Source organism: Microcebus murinus, chromosome 16 (genome assembly GCF_040939455.1).
Source record: "Microcebus murinus isolate Inina chromosome 16, M.murinus_Inina_mat1.0, whole genome shotgun sequence".
In the NCBI taxonomy this organism is placed as follows: Eukaryota; Metazoa; Chordata; class Mammalia; order Primates; family Cheirogaleidae; genus Microcebus; species Microcebus murinus.
Window position 1 is genome coordinate 19,888,607 of NC_134119.1, and position 19,502 is coordinate 19,908,108.

Below are 19,502 nucleotides of genomic sequence, written 5' to 3' on the forward strand. Positions count from 1 at the left end.
CTCATTTTCCACAATAATTAATGACATTCCAATGTCACTCTTTGCATTGAAATTTCTGTGGATAGTCCAACAAGGAGGAAAGAGAAGTAGGAAGAAAGTGGGAGTCTGGATGTAAATATCTATGTATATGCTTTAACATTTTTCTCACAGTTGGAACTTTACAAGTATTGGAATGCCACCTAGCTTGCTGCAGAGAAAAAATGTGTCAATTATGGCAGGAACAGTTAGTTATAGGAACAATTTGGCTAGATTTAGGTAATAGAATCAGGAAAGTTTTCTCTGAATAGAGCCATCTTGTTGGTCTGGACTGGGCTGGAGAGACCAGACTTTTCTGGAGAGAAAAGGACTTCGTGGAAAAGGGGAAAAAATATTGAGAAGCCTCCTGTAGTGAGAGCCCTGGACCACTAGAGAATCTTAAAATTAAACCTTGGTAAAGGAATTAGAAAAGAATGTGAAAAAATTAGCAGCAAGGCAGGCAGGTTGAGTATCTGAGAAGACTTTAGTGTCTTCATCCTATGGTGAGTTGTATAATTATTTCATTATATATTGCAATGTAATAATAATAAAGTGCACAAGAAATGCAGTGGGCTGGAATCACCCCAAAACCGTACCCTCCTTCCCCCGTGGAAAAACTGTCTTCCATGAAAATGGTCTCTGGTGCCAAAAAGGTTGGGGGACAGCTGCTCCAAATGATCCTCTCTCTGGCTCCATCTCCCATCCCTCCTTGCCTTGATCTTACGGTCTGCTTAAAAAGACCTGCTTATGATGACCTCCTCCCCACTCCCTTGCCATGCCTTTCTCACGTTAGCTGGTGAGCATCTTTTCCGTTTGTCTTTCCTGAATCAATGCCATGCATCTTTAAGAATCAACTCCAGCCTTGATTTTTAAGAAAGCCCTGCCTCTGCCCGCCAGGAAGGCTGTGGCAGGGTGCAGCCTTCAGTCTGGTCAGGACACCCCTCCGTCCTGGGAAACCCTCGCAGCTGGGGTGGCGGCCCTTGAGGCCGGCGCAGACGCACTGGAGAGGTCCCCGGAGGAGCCTGGCAGCATCAGGGCTGCCTTCGCGCTCGGCTTGAGCTGGCCCAGTCTCCCGTGACCCGGAGGAGAGAGCGGCGACACAGCCAGGTTCTGGACCCAGCCCCGAGGAGCCTGCAGAGCTGGCGCTCAGACGGGAAGGGCTCTGGCCAGTCTGGCCTCCGTAGTCCCCGTCAGTCCCCACACAGTGGCCCATATCGGGCCAAATACCTGCCACCAGCAGCAGGTGCCCTTTGATGCCTTTTCTCAGCACCCTTGGCTGCCCCCACCACGCCCACCCCTGGCTCGCCCTTTCTCTGTCACCAGCTCCACACTGGGACGTCTCAAGCGCCCCGCTGACCAGTGCGTGCTGGGCCTCTGGATGAAGAGGGCATGAAGGAGAAATCTCTCCGTTTCTTCATCTCTTCGGAATCCTACAGCGCACAACTAGCCCTTAAATGGACAATCTTCTTGGCAAGCCCGGTCTCCCTATCCGCCGCAGGGCCTTAGTCCCCCCAACGCCTCTCCCCGCCCGCGAGGCTGCGCGGCTGGGGGATGACCAGCCCACGCATGCGCCCCAGCCTTCCACCCTGTCCTCAGGCTGTGTGACCCAATCGGGATGGCGTGCCTTTATGGGGGTGGGGATTTTATATCGCCTCCAAGAGGCAGACTCCTCTCCCGGAGGCTACGTGCTCTCCTCTGGGGATCCTTCCCATAGGATCCTGCGGGAAGGCCACAAAGAAGAAGCCTGTGCTGTTTGCTGGCAGCTCCACGGTGGCCCGACACTCGTGGTCCATCAGGATCCTTCCTCTCCCAGGCGGCAAGGTCACTCTCTTGCCTTCACCGCCTGAGCAGGCAGGGCTACAAGGCTGATGCAACTCACTCACCTCCGGATGCCTTGCCAGAAGGAGGAGGGTGAAGGCCCAGGTGATGGCAGAGGAGGAGGAGGAGTAGAAAGGAGGAGGAGGAGGAAGAGGAGGATGATCTTCTGGAGACCCACTGGCAGGAAGACAGGAAAAGGGTTCCTTCTAGCAATGAGAAAGCACCCTCACCATCAAGGCACCTGGAGACCCAGAGAGACCTCGCTTCCTGGGAGTAAAGTCCTGGGCCTTCCCTGGAGGGACATCTCTGTCCCACCACTCTGAAAACACCTGGAGTGAGGAGGCCCAGGTGACTCAGATGATGATTTCCTGCTCTGAAGGCCACACAGTCATCTGCTCACACAGCCCTGCTGGAGGTGTCCTGTCTCCTGGGACACCTGATCCAGACCCAACAGTGCTCCCCGGACCCAGTGCTAGGCAGCTACTGGCTGCTGGAGGAGTTGGCCACTGAGTTGCTGCAGGGAGACCATTGAGACCATTGGCCCAGCTCTGCAGACCTGCTCCAGGTGCCAATGTCCCAGAAAGAGATGTATGTAGGGTGAAGAGTCTGCACAGATGACACCCGGGAGTTCTTTTCCACCCAGAGCCACCAGGAATTGGCCCTGCAAAAGAAAAATCGCCACGCCACTCCTGCTGTCTCTGCCACTGTTGTGAGACACAGGTGAGCTGCCCCCACCTCTGAAGCTTCTTGGTCTAGCTGCTTAGGAAGATCAAGGCACCTTGAAGGAGTGTCAAAGAAAGACTCCGATCTTGCAGGAGAAAACAGAGGTTTTGAAAGATAAGACAGAGGCCATGGGAGTAGCAGCACCACCCAATGTGCCCCTTCTCTCTCCCCACCTGCTGCTGAGATGGCAGACTCCCAGCCCCTGGCCACAGCCTACATTTTCCAGGGCCTGGTTCCTCCTCCCACCCCTGACTTGGCCAACCTGGCTGCTGACCTCTGATCCTGCCTGTCTCTCTACCTGCTTCCACACCAAAAATCAATGAAACAATATTCATACCCCCTAGCTCTCCTTTGGGTGTTCCTGCTGACCTTCTCCCTCCCTTTAGGGCCAGTGCCACTGAGGCGGTTCCACCTAAGGAGAGTGGGGCCCCTACTCACCCAGGCCCAGCTGCGGCACCTCCCATTTCTGGCCTGTGCACACCACACAGCCCCCTACCCTTCTCCTTGACATTGCCTTTGTGCAGAATTAAGACCCCAACACCCATGCGTGTGGATTCCCTTCCTCCCCTTTCCTTCCAGAACCCTCCTCCTCCTTCCCTCCCCATCCCTCCTCCTCACTCTTTCGACTCCCCTCTTCCTCCCTACTCTGGCCCTTCTCTTCCCTTTCCCAACCTTCTTCCTCCTCCCTTCCCTAATCCTCCTCTTCCTTCCTTCCCCATCCTTGCTTTCCCTCCCACCCTTCCTCCTCTGTTCCCTACCCCTCCTACTCTTTCCTTCCTCACTTGTCCTCTGGTCACTTCTACTCTGATTTTATCATGGGCACATTTACCTCTTCTGCAGTAGCCATGTCTACCATCACAGGCAGCACATCTGCCCATTTGACCTGGCAGCCTATTTTAGACCCTGAGGTCATTGAAATGCACATGACTCCCTTTTCTGTGGGTGTTATTTTCAGCTCTCCTCCAACCTTTAGTGTGAGCTCTCCTCCATCTTCCTACATCCTTTGTAGAGTGGAACAGAGGCACCCTGCAAAGATGAGAGTCCCCATCAGCCCGTTTGCACTTATGGTCCACTGCCCCACCCATTGGCCCACATTTGGGAGCCCTGATGGGCAGCCACAGAGAGTCTCCTTTCCCAGGGCCCCTGATTGTATGAGCCTTCCATCATGGCTCCTCCAGTTGCCTGCACTCTGGTGTGCAGGTCCTCTGCAAAATTCATCCATGACTACCTTTGACCCCAGTGCTATGGATACCACCCCTCCTATGGCTGACTACCTTTGACCCCAGTGCTATGGATACCACCCCTCCTATGGCTGTCATCTTCCAGTCTCTTCCTGCCTCCATCCCTTTCTATTAATGCATGGGGCTTGCTGGGAACACACCACCCAGTGGCAGCATTGCCTCAGTGCAAGCTTCCAACAGCATGGGTATGCCTGGATGGTCAGTCCAGGTACACACAACATCTCATTTTTATCCAGGAGCCACCCCCCACATCCAGACTCCCTGATGGACAGTGATAGTCTCACAAAATTTTCATGTGGAGAATGAAGCAACTCAAGAGCAAGCTATAGGCCCAGCCTCGCCTATAGCCCAGCCACCCGGTGCAACCTAATGCCATCAGCTTTGCTGACTGGCCTAGCAACACCCAGCCAACAACTCAGGTGCTTTCCCTCTTCACACAGCCAAGACGTCTGGCTTAGAGCTGCCACCAGGATGCCCAGCACTGGGGACAGTACTTTGCTGTTGGCCAGCACCACTCCAGGCCAACTGGTGTCTATGAGTCCTGACCCCTGTGAGTGGTGGGAGCTTTGGGCTGGATGTGTCTGCTCCAGGCCCTCTGCTATGTACAGATTCCCCCTTCCCCTAACCCATTTGCCTCAACAGACCCTTATCTTTCCCATACAATGTCTATAAAACCCTTCTTCTGTTAAAATAAAAAGAAAGAAAGAAAGAAAGAAAGAAAGAAAGAAAGAAAGAAAGAAAGAAAGAAAGAAAGAAAGAAAGAAAGAAAGAGAGAGAGAAAGAAAGACCTGCCTGACTTCCTAGACTAAGATAAGCTCCTTGTCCTCTAGTCTCCCATAACACTCTGTCTGCTTCTGTTAATTTACCTGCCACATGGTAATGACATTTGGTCCTTACATTTTTTTTCTCTTTAAATTGAACTTCTTGAAGGAGGGATTTAGCCTAATTCATCTTTATAATCCAGTATCTACAATAATATTTCAAATATTGTAGAGACTCATTTGTTGCATAAAAGAAAATGCTTCCACAACAAATCTGGGCTCAAAAGGAATAAATAACTATGTGATAACTGAGTCAACTCCAGTTATTCAACTAAATCAAGTACACTAACAGTAAGTGAGGGAAAACTACCTGATGGATCTCTTTTCCTCTATATTTTATGTCTCATAGAATCAGTTTACTTGTTCAGTTAAATCAATACTGCATTAATTGAATGTCAAGAATAATGTGTAGCTGTTAAGCTGGCCCAGGACTTTGCAGAGTGCAATTCAGTGCCCAAATGACACTTCAAGTAATAGCTGAAGCACAGGTCCCATATGGAAAGATCACATTCTCAAAAAGAACAATTTTTGAATCCCCTGGGACAGAACTCAAGATGTTCTATTATATTTATTTCTGTGCCATTGACTCTTTTGAACTTTCAGTGAGTCCTTCAAATGCTTTCTCATCTGAAAAATGAGTCTATATTTACCATAAAGAATGAAGGAAATAAAGAGAGATTAGTGGGTATCTGGAGAGATAAGATTAATGAAAAGGTTACCACTGGTATTTTTCCTGAATAAAAAATTTGGCAGAATTTAAGGGCCAATGCTCAGAGTCTTGTGAAAATTGTTATGAGAATTGTTGCACAGTAAGTACTAGTTCAACAACAATAAAATGAATACTTCCTAAAGATCATATCCTCTTATTTCATGTGAATTAATTGTTTTACAAAGTTGAGGAAAATATCTTTGGCCATTGTGGCAGTATAACTGTACTGGGTCGGAATGATCAAAGGAAAGTTTACTTTTTAAAATTTGAACCATCAGATGCCTTGATTTAAAAAACTGGAGCCTCCAGTTACTTAGGGACCTGCCTTTGCCACAATATGTTTTAATTACTACTATGAAGCTCTTGGCTGTTGTGTATTTGTAGATATTTTAAATTACATAAAGGATAAGATGTCTCAAGTGAAAAAGATGGAAATCTCTAGAAAAGTCTAAATATGCAACAATTATTACTCTTTCACTAACAGACTTTACCAATAAAAAATAAGGCATTTAAATGCATGAACATGATCTAAATGCCATATCATTATAAATTACTTCCTGTGTTCTCAGGCTTAAAGATTATTCAAGATCCTGCTAAGAAATTAAAGCCACATGACATTCTGAAATAAAAGTGTGCAGATGCTTGAGGTTATGGTCACCAAAGTACATAAAAAAATTGCTAAAGTGAACAAAATTTTATTTAAAGTATCTCCCTACTTACATCTGAGATAGCTCATCTATCCATTTTAGCCTAGGGAGAGAAAAAGTCACCATTTACATATTATTATTGTACTGTGCTGATTTATACTGTTTCCAGACAAAACCTAACTTCTTTAACAAATCTTAGAAAAGTGTTTCCCTTTGTTTTGTGAAACTTTTTGATAGCTATCATGTAGAAATTCTGAAGGCAGAGTCATTAGATCCTACTGACATTTTTCTTTTTAGCCTATCACCTCCAGAGCATGGCTGTCTAAAGAGGTCCTCACCCAGAACTACACTGCCAGGCTTACTCTGTGGCCTACCAATTTGAAGTCTTACCTTCTGCCCTGAGATTAGAATTCTCTTCCCTCCTCAGTATCCACTTTCCACATCACCTGTTGAATCAATGACCTGGCATGGCCATGTGGAACTCCAGAAAGTGTAGTGCTGGCTACCCTCCAAACCCCCGCTAAAAGTCCCAGGTCTACTATTCTCTCAAGTGCTCCTTGGTGTTTTCTAAAGTCTGAGAAGACCATCATTGTTTTTCTTTGTCTTGATTCAACAAAGTGCTTTTACATAATATGACAAGACACAACATGATATATAACCCATGATCACTTTAAAGAATGGATCCAGCTCTTTCTTGATAGACTTTCTATAAAATGGATGGAACATATTAAAGTCAAAATTACAAATAATCAGTGCAGATGGAGGAAATCACGGTTAAACTGGTAGTAGTATATCATATTAAGGCTAACGAAGAACTCAAGGTAAAATAATATGCACCAGTACTTTTAGCCCTTAAGAAGAGTTAGTTTACACTGAACACTTCTCAACCAACAGGAATTTTACTCCTTGATATTTTCTGCAGGCAAATCCAAAGAGGCCATTTATGGTCATGATTAGCCATATGCTATGACTTCCTTTGGATAATGAACACTACTAAAAAACACTGTAAACTGTGGATAGTGATAACGATCTGTGATTGATTGCATAAACGGCCATAATTCTCCTCCACTCCCTATATCCACATGCTTTGCAATATGACTTTGCAGCTCCTCTCATCAGAAAGTAAAGTCAAATTCTTCACCTCTTCCATGTAGCAAGGTCTTAATAACTTACTAGGACCAGTACAGTGTGATAGGAATGATGATGTGCAAGTTATAAGCTCTCAAGAGTCTTGCATGTTTCTACCTACTCTCTTGAACCCCCCTGGCCAGCTGCCACGTGAGCAAGCTTAGATCAGTCTGTGGAGGATGAATGGCCGTTTGGAGAGGACTCAAGCCATCTCAGCTGCAACCATGCTGGACCAGTCAGCCTCCGCCACCTGAGTACCTGATAGCAGACATGTGAGACCAGCAAAGTCCAGAAGTGCTCCATTGAGTCTCATGTTACTGTGAACTGAAGAAATGGTTATTGTTTTAAGGTTCTATAGTATTTCTGTCAAAATAAGATAACCTGAATCTAATTGTGAAGAAAGACACAAGAAGATGCTTGTGTAGATTAATCATCCTATATTCTTCAAATATCAATGTCATGCATGAGAAAGATGGCTGAGGAACTGTACCATATTAAAGGACACTAAACAGTGTTGAAAACTGCATACAATGCATGGCCTTGTATTGGAACCTAGACTGGGAAAAAATAGCTACAAAAAACATTATTTTAAAAAATTGACAGAATCTAACTTGGACTGTATATTAGATAATAGCACATGCATTCTGATAAACCCATTATAAGTTGAAAATATCACAAGTTGAAAATGCATTTAGTACTCCAATGCACTCATCATAAAGTCAAAAAATTGTAAGTTCAACTATCATGAATTCCAGATAACCCTTGACTTATAATGAGGTTATATCCTCATAAACTTATCCTAATGTCAAAATATTGTTAAGTTGAACCATTGTAAGTTGGGTATTATCTATACAGTAATCTCTACTTACTCACACGGTTTCATTTTCTGCAGTTTCAGTTACCCGTGATACAGTCTAATAAAATATTTTGTCAGAGAGAACATATTCGCATAACTTTTATTAGAGTTTTTTTATAATTGTTCTATTTTATTATTGTTAATTTTTGTTGTGCCTAATTTATAAATTCAACTTTATTATAGTTATGTATAGGGGAAAAAACAGTACCTACAGATGTTCCTCAAATTACAATGAGGTTACATCCTGATAAGCATATTGTAAGTTGAAAATATTATAAGTAGAAAATGCATTTAATACAGAACATCACAACTTAGCCTAGCCTGCCTTAAACATGCTGTGAATACTTACATTAGCCTACAGTTTTGAAAATCATTTAACAGAAAGCCTAGTTTATAATAAAGTGTTGAATATCTCTTGTAATTTATTGAATATTGTACTGAAAGTGAAAAACAGAATGATTTCACACCACCCTGACATCAAAAAGTCTTAGATTTAACAAGAGTAAGTCAAGGGCTGTCCATATAGGGTTTGGTACTGTCCATGGCTTTTCAGCATTGATGGCGGTTTGGAACATATCCCCTGAGGATAAGGGGTGGGCTACTGTATTACATCAATATTAAATTTCTCAAATTTTATATTTATTTTATGGTTATATAAGAAAATTTCCATCTTCTTAGATAATACACAGTGAAGTAATTAAAGATAGCTGTGATAGCAGTAGCTCTCAAAAATTTCATCAATGTTAATATTTCAGGTACAAATTCATAAATATATGTAGATACGTATATATGGATATACATATTGACATATAGATATATTTAGAAAGAGAGAGAAAGCAACCAGCTGAGTGTCAGTGACTGAGGAATATGGATGACAGTTATCATGGACTTTATTATAATATTTTTTGCAACATTTCGGTACATTTGATTTTTTTTTCCAAAATAAAAAGCCAAAAAAAAAAAATGTATAAATTCCTGGAAAAAAATGGAAGAAGAGATAATGTTTGCTGTTATTTTATTTATAACTTTATAACCTGGGGGACATGAAGGGAGTGGGGGAAGTGGTAAGGTTTGTTTCCACTGTGAACTTGAAGAGGAAGCGCAGGCTTCTTTCTGCTTCTTTGTACATTCTCTGTGAACAGGCCACTCCATGATCCCTTGAGACTCAAGAATCAATGTCTTGTAATACTGACATTGTCCTCTCTCCCCAGTGACCCAGCCAGCTCCTCAACTCGTGGTGTCTCCATCTACTGTCATGCAGCCATAGCCCCACAGTTCACATTCCAAGGAGTTTGTAACTATTTAATGGGTAATTCTCATTATACATTAGAAAAGTAGGACATTTTTAGATGGACCATGTTATAGAAAGAAAAAGATAGGGAGCAAAGATTAAAGGAACTTTTGAGTCATGGTATAAGACTGCATTAAAACTAAGAATTCCCCTTCTTGGAGCTTCTAATGAGGATTAATATAGTAATTTAATTTCAATTCTTATACTATAGTGATCTTTAGACACTAAAAGTTAATAATCACAGTCATCATGTGTCACTCTTTGCAATTATTCTCTTGCTCCTTTCCGTATCCCCTGAGGATGTTTCAATCACTAAGCTCCTTTTAGCTACAGAGATTTATTACTTTTGTCGATGACTGAGTCACTAAAGAATAATATGGGATAAAGATTTTTTTCTTTTGTTATCTTACAGAGTACATTGGGGTGTAACCTCAGCACTACTGGAATGCTCAAAAAAAAAAAAACAAAACTATAAATCTCAGCATTTTCAATGTGAATGCTAAGTTCCAAGTGACTACAGTGAGACCAGTTACCATCCCCAGTTGGAAAGGTTGTAGAGCTCTTGTAACCCACTTCCTTATTTTAAAAAGAATCAAGTCCAAACAATTTGAAATTGGTGCTAGGCCATTCTTTGGAGACTGCTCCTGTTTCAAAAATGGGTGAGATTAAAGGCTTACATTAAATCAGTGTTGATCTGACCTTGGGTTATTCCTAAAGCATGAATAACTAAAGGATACATGAGACAAGGATACAGGAAGGTGGGCAGAGTTCTTCAGTGCTCCCCTTGGAACTCATAGAAGCATTCCCAGAACTGGGCTATTTTGGCAGCCTTTGCAGGGTGACATGTCAACTAGATCTGAAAGGTCTGGAAATGCAGACTTGGTGGAACTTAAATATTACAGTAAATATGGCACTGTCCTTTTAAAAAGAAATAAAGCTTGCTTGTGGATGGGGACATTCAAAAGATCACTCTTGTGAGTTATTGTGAAGAGTGGAAAGAGGGTTATTTAAAGTCAGAAAGCTGTGATACTGAATGAGGATAGTTGTGGCTCCTTGGTAGGCTGAGATAGCCTATAGGTAGTTGAGGTGTCTGCTTGTGTGTGTTTTGTGTGTTGCTACACAGTTCAGTTCAGCTGGGTGCAGTTTTCTGTGTGCACATAGTGTTTCTCAAGAAATCCTGCATACGCAAACACAAAATTTATGTTATGCCCAAATTCTTCCATAGTCTATTGATTGCGTTGACATAAATTTGTGTCTCCCAAACACACCTTGGGACAGGACTGACTTTACATATATTAGTGGCTATTCACAGACAGGCCAAGTCATGAACCACTATACTTATTCCAAGTCACCCATCTGGTTGTTGGCAAAGCCAAGGCTGTAACCTCGCTCTCTAGATGAAGAGTGCGACTGTCTTACCAGGTCACCATGCTACCATGTCTGTTTGTGAATACAAGGGATACAGTGCAAAACATGGAGGTTCTTTGAAAGGTATAAAGTGCTCATTGTGACATGTAACTAGAAAGACTTTGAGTCTTTTGTTTTGTTCTCAATGACAGGAGAGCAATACATTTGCCCTATTCCTCTTTGTAAATAATTCTGACTAATCCTCTAAAAAGCAAGTGGACAGAAACAAATGAACTAAACCTTAGGCTAAGAGGGAAATGGAGAGAACTAGCAAAAGGAGATAGTAACTCTTAGGCAGGAAGCACCTAGCCTGCTGGAAGAGTATGAAAAAGGGAGAAAACAGAAAAGAGTAAAGACTGATAAAAACGCGTCTGCTCTCTTACAAATTAACTTGTGTATTTGTGCTAAAAGCATGTCTGGGTCAAGAGCTCTTGACTCCTGAAATAGATCAAAATCTCCAAGGAGGAAGTTTTATAAAGATACAGTTGTATTTTCATATAAATACATATATGTATTATGAGGAGTTGGCTCATGTGATTATGAAGGCTGAGAAGTCCCACAATCTGCTGTCTGCAAGCTGGTGACACAGGAAAGCTGGTGGTGAATTCAGTCTGGGTCTGGAACCAGGAGAACAGATGGTACAAATCCCAGTCTGAGAGCCTCGGTAAATGAGAAGAGATGAGACGTCACAGCTCAGCAGTGAGGAAAGGAAAAAAGGGATGAATTCCTTCTTCCTCCACCTTTGGTTCTCTTTAGGTTCTCAAAGGATTGGATGGGTTCCCCCCATGTTGGGGAAGAAAGTCTTCTTTACCGAGTCCATTGATTCAAATGCTAATCTCATCTAGAAACACCCTCACAGACACACTTAGAAATAATATTTAATCTGAACTCCCCTTGGCCAATCAAATTGCCATATAAAATTAACCATCATACCCAGTTCTACTGATTTAGAAGTTCTGGTAGTGAGGCCCAAGTATGTGTATTTATTAGGGCCAAGTGATTTTGCTGAGTCTTTTGTAAACGCAACCATGAGAAGGAGAAATTGTGTAACCTGAGGCCAAGCACTTAGCCCAAATAAGGACTTCCTCTTCTATTGGTCTAAAATCAGAATTGATGAATGACCTGTTAATCATGATTGCAAATATGTCTCTAATGGTAAGGGTATATACCAATGATTATTTTTTAAATTCAGTTTCTCATTAAATGTAGTTCCTACCATAACTTCCTTCATTCTCTTTTCACCATGGACAACTATTTAGTATGCTTAGTGGGGGTATTTTTATTTGAGTGTGTTATTAAGTATGTACATTTTTAATTTTTATAAATGATATTTTTGTATTGCTCATTCTTCTTCCAGTGCTTTCTACTAGATCCTGTTTTAATAAGATCTGTTAAGATTGCTTTATATATAATTAATCCATGACTTCTACCAGTGATCTCAGTAGTATGTACATATGATAAATTGTAGTATTTATGCTCTTTGCTATGTAAATATGCAGGGCCCTCTGCACTGTGATTTGCTTAGTGGTATTTGCTGACTTGATATAAGCAAAAACTTAGAAAAGCATTTTATATTTCCACTTATTTTTATACCTCTGCCATTATCATGAGAAGACATGCTTAGCTTAACCCACTGGTCCCAGGAAGAGGATGAGAGATATTTGAGGCAGACAACCTGGACATGTTTAAGGGAGCCAGCTGGATGGCAGATGTATGAACAAGTCCAGCCTAAGTCAATGGAGCCCCACAGATGCATGAGAAATAATGTATGCTGCTGAGATTTTGTGGTTGTATGCAACATCGTTGCGGCCATAGTTAACAGACAGAGTGAAATATGAGAATCTGCACTCTCTTGTTGATTTTTAATTCAGACTGTCAATTAGAAGGCTAACCATTTGATTCAAGGATAAAGCAACTTTTAATATTCATATTTATTTTGAGATGCAATTTGATGTTATATATGTAAAACCTGTCATATTCTACAATGTATTTTCATTCTCATTCACTCATTTGATTATCTCAACTCAAAGCAGCAGGCAAGGTAGTCTTTAACTCTTCTCTTTCCTCTTCAGTAATTACTAACTCATGCCTTTGGTTCTTTAAGTACTTTATCCTGGCCCTTGAAGATACATTAATTCCTTCAATAGTACAACCTAATTCCACCAGCCTTAATAAGAATATTAAAAATAGCTTTGTATCACTACACAGGTACAGATAGCCAACTATTCATTTCCCATAAGGGGAAATCTTACAAATGTGCATATTTTAGGTCTGCCTTGTGGTCACACTTCTGCACCAGCCAAACGCAGATGGAGATAAACTGGGGGGAAGAATGTTAAAATGGATAACTCCTATTGCTTGATTTTGTGTATTTCAGCATAGTAAGTCCACACTCCCTTGAACTGATATAAAAATTAGCTACTATGTACAGATGAATAGCAAAGAATTCTTGGTAGTTTGATTATACATGTGAATATGAGGAAATTTTTGACTAAAGTTCCACAGTATAAAACTTGGAAGGATTATCCAGCTGGAGGGAAGGAAAAGGAACAAAGTTCCAATTTTCTAGAACTGAATATTAGAAGGAAAGTTCTATTAGATACTCTTTGTGGGTCTCACCGAAAAGTGAGCGAAAGAATTAACGATGGTCCCAGCCTTTGGCTTTGAGGCCTGTGTAGGGGACAAACGTGACCCAAGACAATGCACCTGTGTCAAATGCACAGCAGCAGGAATATCAGCTGCTGCTGACTAGGAGGCTGGCCCTGCATCCCACTAGCCTACTAAAGAGGCTGCTGCGGCAGCACAACTTGTGCAGCAAACACAACTCAATGAATATTTTCCAGAGAAGCAATATAAGACCGAGAAAAGTACTGGATGGAAAGTTAAGAGACCAGGTTTCTAGGTCTGGCTCCATCATAAATCCTATGTGATTTTAGACAAATTATCCAACTTCTCTCTGCATCATTTTCCTTGTCTGTAAAATGAGGACATTGAGTAGTAACAGGAATGACAATGAACTTTTCCTACAATGCCGAACTCTTTTGCTTTAGCAAAGGGAAAGGAAGAGGGAGTGTGGGCACCTTGCCTTTGCTGTGCCTATAGAGCTGATTTTTAAGACGTAGTCCTAGGTCCGTGACTAACGATTGTCTCTGAAAAGTAACCTGTTGATTGCCTTGAATTTTACAAATACCCAAGCACACTTGAAAGGCCAGCATTTCCCCCAACGCTCCCTAAGAGGATCAAGGCAACCTGGGTATAATGTAAAGTAGGTCTTTTCCTGTGCTGATAGATTATATAATGAGAAGAAAGTCAAAATAATCCTCCGTCAGCCTTCTCTAGCATCCTCTGTTCCTACATCATTTGTTTACAACTATGCTGGTCTACCACGAAGAATCTGGCTTTAAGAATCAGAAACCACTGACCACCTGAGCTCCTTCCCTGGAGGAAAGGCCAGATGCCGGATTCGCAACTCCACATTTCCCCCTACAGCAGACCGTGTGTGTTCTAAAAGTGATGAGTTGTGATGCAGCCGCTGCTTTGATATGGTCCTCAGCGGTCCTAGTGTCAAACAGTAGCCTTGAACACCACTCCAGGGAAGAAAAGGAGCAGAGAGGTCAATGCATGGAAATGTCTAGGGTAATGTTTAGGGTAATGTGTCAACTCAGGAGTCTTCTGAACCTCCTGCCATGGAAAACAGCTGCAGCTTGCAAATGTCTGAACCCCGGGCTTTTTCTGTTTTCTTGTTTTGTCCTTATGTGAAAAACTGTAACTGTATCCACTTCTGCTCAGCCTCAAAGGCAACCCATTTAACAAGTAGGTCCTGGGCCTGCCAGGTATTTGAGAAGAAATGCAATGTATCAACACCCTGTAGTATTTCATCTTCCAGCACTGGAGCTGGCCTCTTTTCAGCCTCTGGCATTGGGTTTGCTGCCCTGTCCCCATTAGCGTGTCATTAGTGCCATTAATGAAAATCCGGTTTTACACACTGAAAAGTGATCTGAAGCAGTCTTGAGGAAATGCTATAAAGGCCGCCCCTGCTGTTAGCAGGAGCCTTGGGCACACCTGCAGTTTTGTCAGGGCTCTTAAAAGGTTCTTTCCTCCTAAATGGAAGGAGGTGCAGCAAGTATAAATAGTATAATAAATAGTACAATTAGCTTCATTCTGGGCTGTGAAAGCCTTTCTCTGCATCTATATAAAGCCAATGCATTCTATGAGGAAGAAGTGAAATGTTAAGGTTTTGTAGCTTGAGGAAACTGGTCATTAACCCTAGGAACAGGAATTGTATGCCAAGCCCAACAGTCTTAAACAATCCTCTGTGGCATTTTCCTCAAGCAGAAGTAAAGAAATACATGTTGTTAATTTAAAATAATCATCTGTTTAGTGATAAACTCATGTATAAATTAAGGAATCTCTTTTATACTATGCAATATCATGGAAAGAAGGCAGAACCAGTACTTTGACTTCAAAGATTCAATAAAGAATTGCTCAGTGAAATTAGCAAAATGGAAATAAAAAAAAATAAGAGGATTTCTGTAAGAGAGCTCCTACTATATTGAAATATAGAAAGAGGGTGAAAGATGATCCCAGGACATTCAAGAACAAAGCAAAGCTATGCAACTTCTTAGAACACTGTCTCAGCAAAAGGCGCTTCAGACTATGGCCATGAGAATGGAGAAGAAAACGGGTTTTGTTGATAAAACACAACCAAACTGTCAGGGATAGGACTGTTTTGAGTTTCACATCGCTGCCCTGTGAGATTATGGGTCAGCTCAATGTCTGAGACAGAAAACCAAGGAGCAAAAGAGACAAGTCACTGAGATCATGAATTAACAAACTAAGTGAAGCAAGAAGGCAAGAAAGATGAAAGGATTACTGATGCTGCTGAACTTTTCAACACCTTCATCCTGATATGAAGCCCTAGTATTTTCTTTAGAGTGATTCAGGGTGTCTAATCCTGTGTGTACATCTCTACTGAGTCATCTGCTCGTCCTGGGTTTTTTTTTTTTAACATTTAAATTTCATTTATTGTTGAAACAAAGTTATACAAAAGTAATCATAATTTATTTCTTGCTTAATATTTAACAACATAAATATCTGTAACATTTACTATCCTTCTAAGTTTTTATTTGCCAGGCAGATTTGGGGCTTTATTTTTATCTTTGCTAATTCAACTACAATTTGATATGAGTCGATGGGTAGTCTGTGGTGCCTAAATAGGGCATCCTTGCCTGGACAGAGTGTATCTTATGCAAATAAAAATCATAAATTGACACATAGGTGCTACAGTAATAGGGTATTGGGCAGGTGGGAGGGGGGCGGGTATATACATACATAATGAGTGAGATGTGCACCATCTGGGGGATGGTCATGATGGAGACTCAGACTTTTGGGGGGAGGGGGGGAAATGGGCATTTATTGAAACCTTAAAATCTGTACCCCCATAATATGCCAAAAAAATCATAAATTAAGGATAAGAGGTAATTTTTTTATTTACACATATAATCATAGAAAAAGCAAATGAATTTTTTTTCCTGAAAAAGTACAGTGTGGTTGCCTTTTATGTGTATTTGACTTGTATGAATTTTCATGATGACAAAATAATTTACAAGTCTGTATTTATCAACTTTATTTTTTTACTTTTTAAAATTTATTGATTTTATCTACTTAGTTTCAATTTACAAATGAAAATTATATGTATTTGTTACGTATAACATGACATTTTGATACACGCATACTCTGTGAAATGGCTAAATCAAGCTAATTAACATATGTATTATCTCACATTTATTGTCATTTTTTGTGATAAGAATATCTAAAAATCTACTCTCTTAGCAATTAGGAATAATCTTAGGAATAAATTCCGGAGACCTACTGTACAACACGGTCATCATAATTAATAACAATGTATTATATTCTTGAAATAGTCTTGGGTTCTTAGGCAAATCATTTAATCTCCCTAAAATCCGTTGCTTCACCCATGGCGGGAATAATGAACTACCAATCTCACGGGATTACCATGACGATTAAGTGATATATCCTACCACAGTAACCACACAGATGTGACATTTTATTTACCATAGTAATATTAAGTACAGAAATTTCAAATGACGACTTTGCCAGATTGGTGGGAAAATGGCAATAAGTATGATACCTTGAATATGTACAAATGTCGGGCAAAAATATTAGGATGTGTTAGATGCTATATGTGGCATTTAATAATCTTAGTTCTGTAATCAGATGGATGTGAGTTTGAATACAATTCTGAGCCTTATTAATTGGGTGAATACAAACATGATGATAAAACTTTATACACCTAAGTGTCCTTCTTTCCTTCTCTAAAAAATAGAATAATGGTAGTATCTTATGGGACTAAGTAAGATGTTAAATACACAATTTAAATTTCAGCCTAGTGGTTTGCAATAGGAAATACCCAATGACTTCTCATTATATATTCAATAAAAAGTTTTATACACACACAGATATAGATTTATTTTTAAAAGATGGTAGAATATGTCTATAACCACAGCCTTAAAGCTGTACTGAGTAGTGAAAGAGTATTGAAAAATTAAATCTAAAAGTATAAAAAATAAATTCATTGTAATAGGTCCATCCCTTGAAGAAGGAAAGTCAAATAAATCATAACAGAAAGTTGGATGCCCTATTTAAAGATCTCTTTTTGGTAGGTATTCGTCCAGTCATTTCCTGGCTGGTTATTTTCAGTGACATGAAACTCCAAGTCATGGGATTCTAGTTTTTCAGTCATTCTCATTTTAAAATAGATGAATCTGACATTCTCCCCAAATAAGCCTACCTCTGACTTCCACCCTTCTGACTGAATTCAGTTTCATACAAGTTACAATCCTGTATCAATCTAAGTTCTTTCCACTGACAGCACTTCCTATATTTGAAGTCAGAGGATAAACATTTTTCTCCCTCTTTAGGAAGTCAGAACTTAGCTCATAAAGTGGCAACTCTGCTCTTTCAAATGTTTTGGGAAATAACCACGATGCTCTTTGCCAGCTTCCCCTCCAAGCTGGAAGCACATCTAGATGATAGTGGGGAGGCCCCTCTCCTTTTGTTCCTAAAGCTGGGGCTTGGCTTGAGTGAGGGAGTGATCCCATTGCAGCCGATGAGCATAGGTCAGCTCTGCAAATTCCTTTTCAGAGGGTCATTAAAAGGTCTAGACTTCAAGGGTAATTCTAGGAATTCTGACTAGAACTACTAGCAGAACCAGCTACATAATCTGCAGAGCCCAGTGCTCCATTAAATGCAGGACTAACCTTTCCAAAATGACTAATAATTTGGAAGTGCTGATGGAACAGCATCGAACCACATGTGGGGCTCTTCTAAGTGCAGGACCACATGGGGGCCCCAGATACTAGGTAGAGTGTTTCTTTTCAATTTAATTTTATAAGTTGTAAAGTTAATATTTTTTATATCCATCTGTCTGATACCTATGCATGCTTAGTTGGCTGTAAACTCATCGGGTTTAGTAGAGAGAAGTGTGTGTGGTTTGATAAGCTGAGGGTAAAACTGTGATTGTCTTTCCAGAATCTTCTTTTCTGTAACTTAAAAAAGTTTGACAACTTAATGAAATACAATAAGCCTTTACACGGTTATTAGTGCTCTGTGGTATGTAAAAAACACATAACATATAATGAGATAAAAGCAAAATGCAGCATTAAACATAAAGTGATTTAAATTATTTAAAAGTTCCACAGACATAGTTTATAAGAAAGGATTACAGAGAAATGATAATAGTTGATATATTTGGGTGAGAGAATTATGAAGGATTTCTTTTCTCATATAAATGTCTTTGGGTGCTATTATAAAATCAAGTAAGCCTGAAGCTACAAGAGCTTTAAACATATAGTCCAAAATTTTCAAGGCAATCGAAGAAAATTTCTCAGGATTAAATAACCCATAAATCATCAAGATAAAGATGCTTACTAAGTAGGATGGATTGTAAAAGATATAGCCATTGACATATTGTGGCAGAATTTCAGAACAACTAAAATGAAAGAGTATGGTCAAAGATTCTAGCGTTTGGAAGTTTGGAACAGATTCGTGCAAGGAGGAAGTGGGAGGGAAGTAAAGGTACTACTACATTTCACAGTGCTGTCATTCAAATGTGAAGATTAAAAAATATACTTTCAGACATGTATTAATTCAAATCTCATCATAACTAGATTTTCTAGTGGATATGATCCAGTATAGAGACAAATGAATTCAGTGTACAAGAAGCAATAATAAGAAAATCAGAAAATCTTACTGGTAACTCTAAGTAAGTTGTTGGAAATGTCTGAAGGTAAAACTCTCAGCCAAAAGACACAGCACTACAGTAGAATGGAGTCATCAAAGACACCAGCTCTGGGATCAGACCGCCAGAAGCAAAGTTCAGTTTAAGGTGAACTTGGGCATGTCACTTAACCTCCCCGTGCTTCAGTTTTTTTCATCTGTAAAATAGGAATGGGATATTATTTCTCCTTTTTTGATTAGAATTAAATAGATTAGGCAGCCAGAATAATACCTAACAAATGATGAGTGATAAACATTGAGTTATTATCCTATAGATGGTAGTATGGACAGAAGGATAAACAGCTAAAATAACATCTTGATCTTATTCGGTGGGGAGGACATTGAAATGGACAATCCCAGTCAAATCATGAGAAAAGCAGGAAATAAATACCAATGAGAGATTTCTTATGAAATATTTCAGCATGTGTTCCTCTCATGGCAATGCCAGGAATGCAAGAGAAAGAAGCCAAGTAAACAAGCATGTCTGAAGCCTTTGTGCATCTCATATCTGCTAATGTCCTATCAACAAAAGTCAACAATCAAGCCCA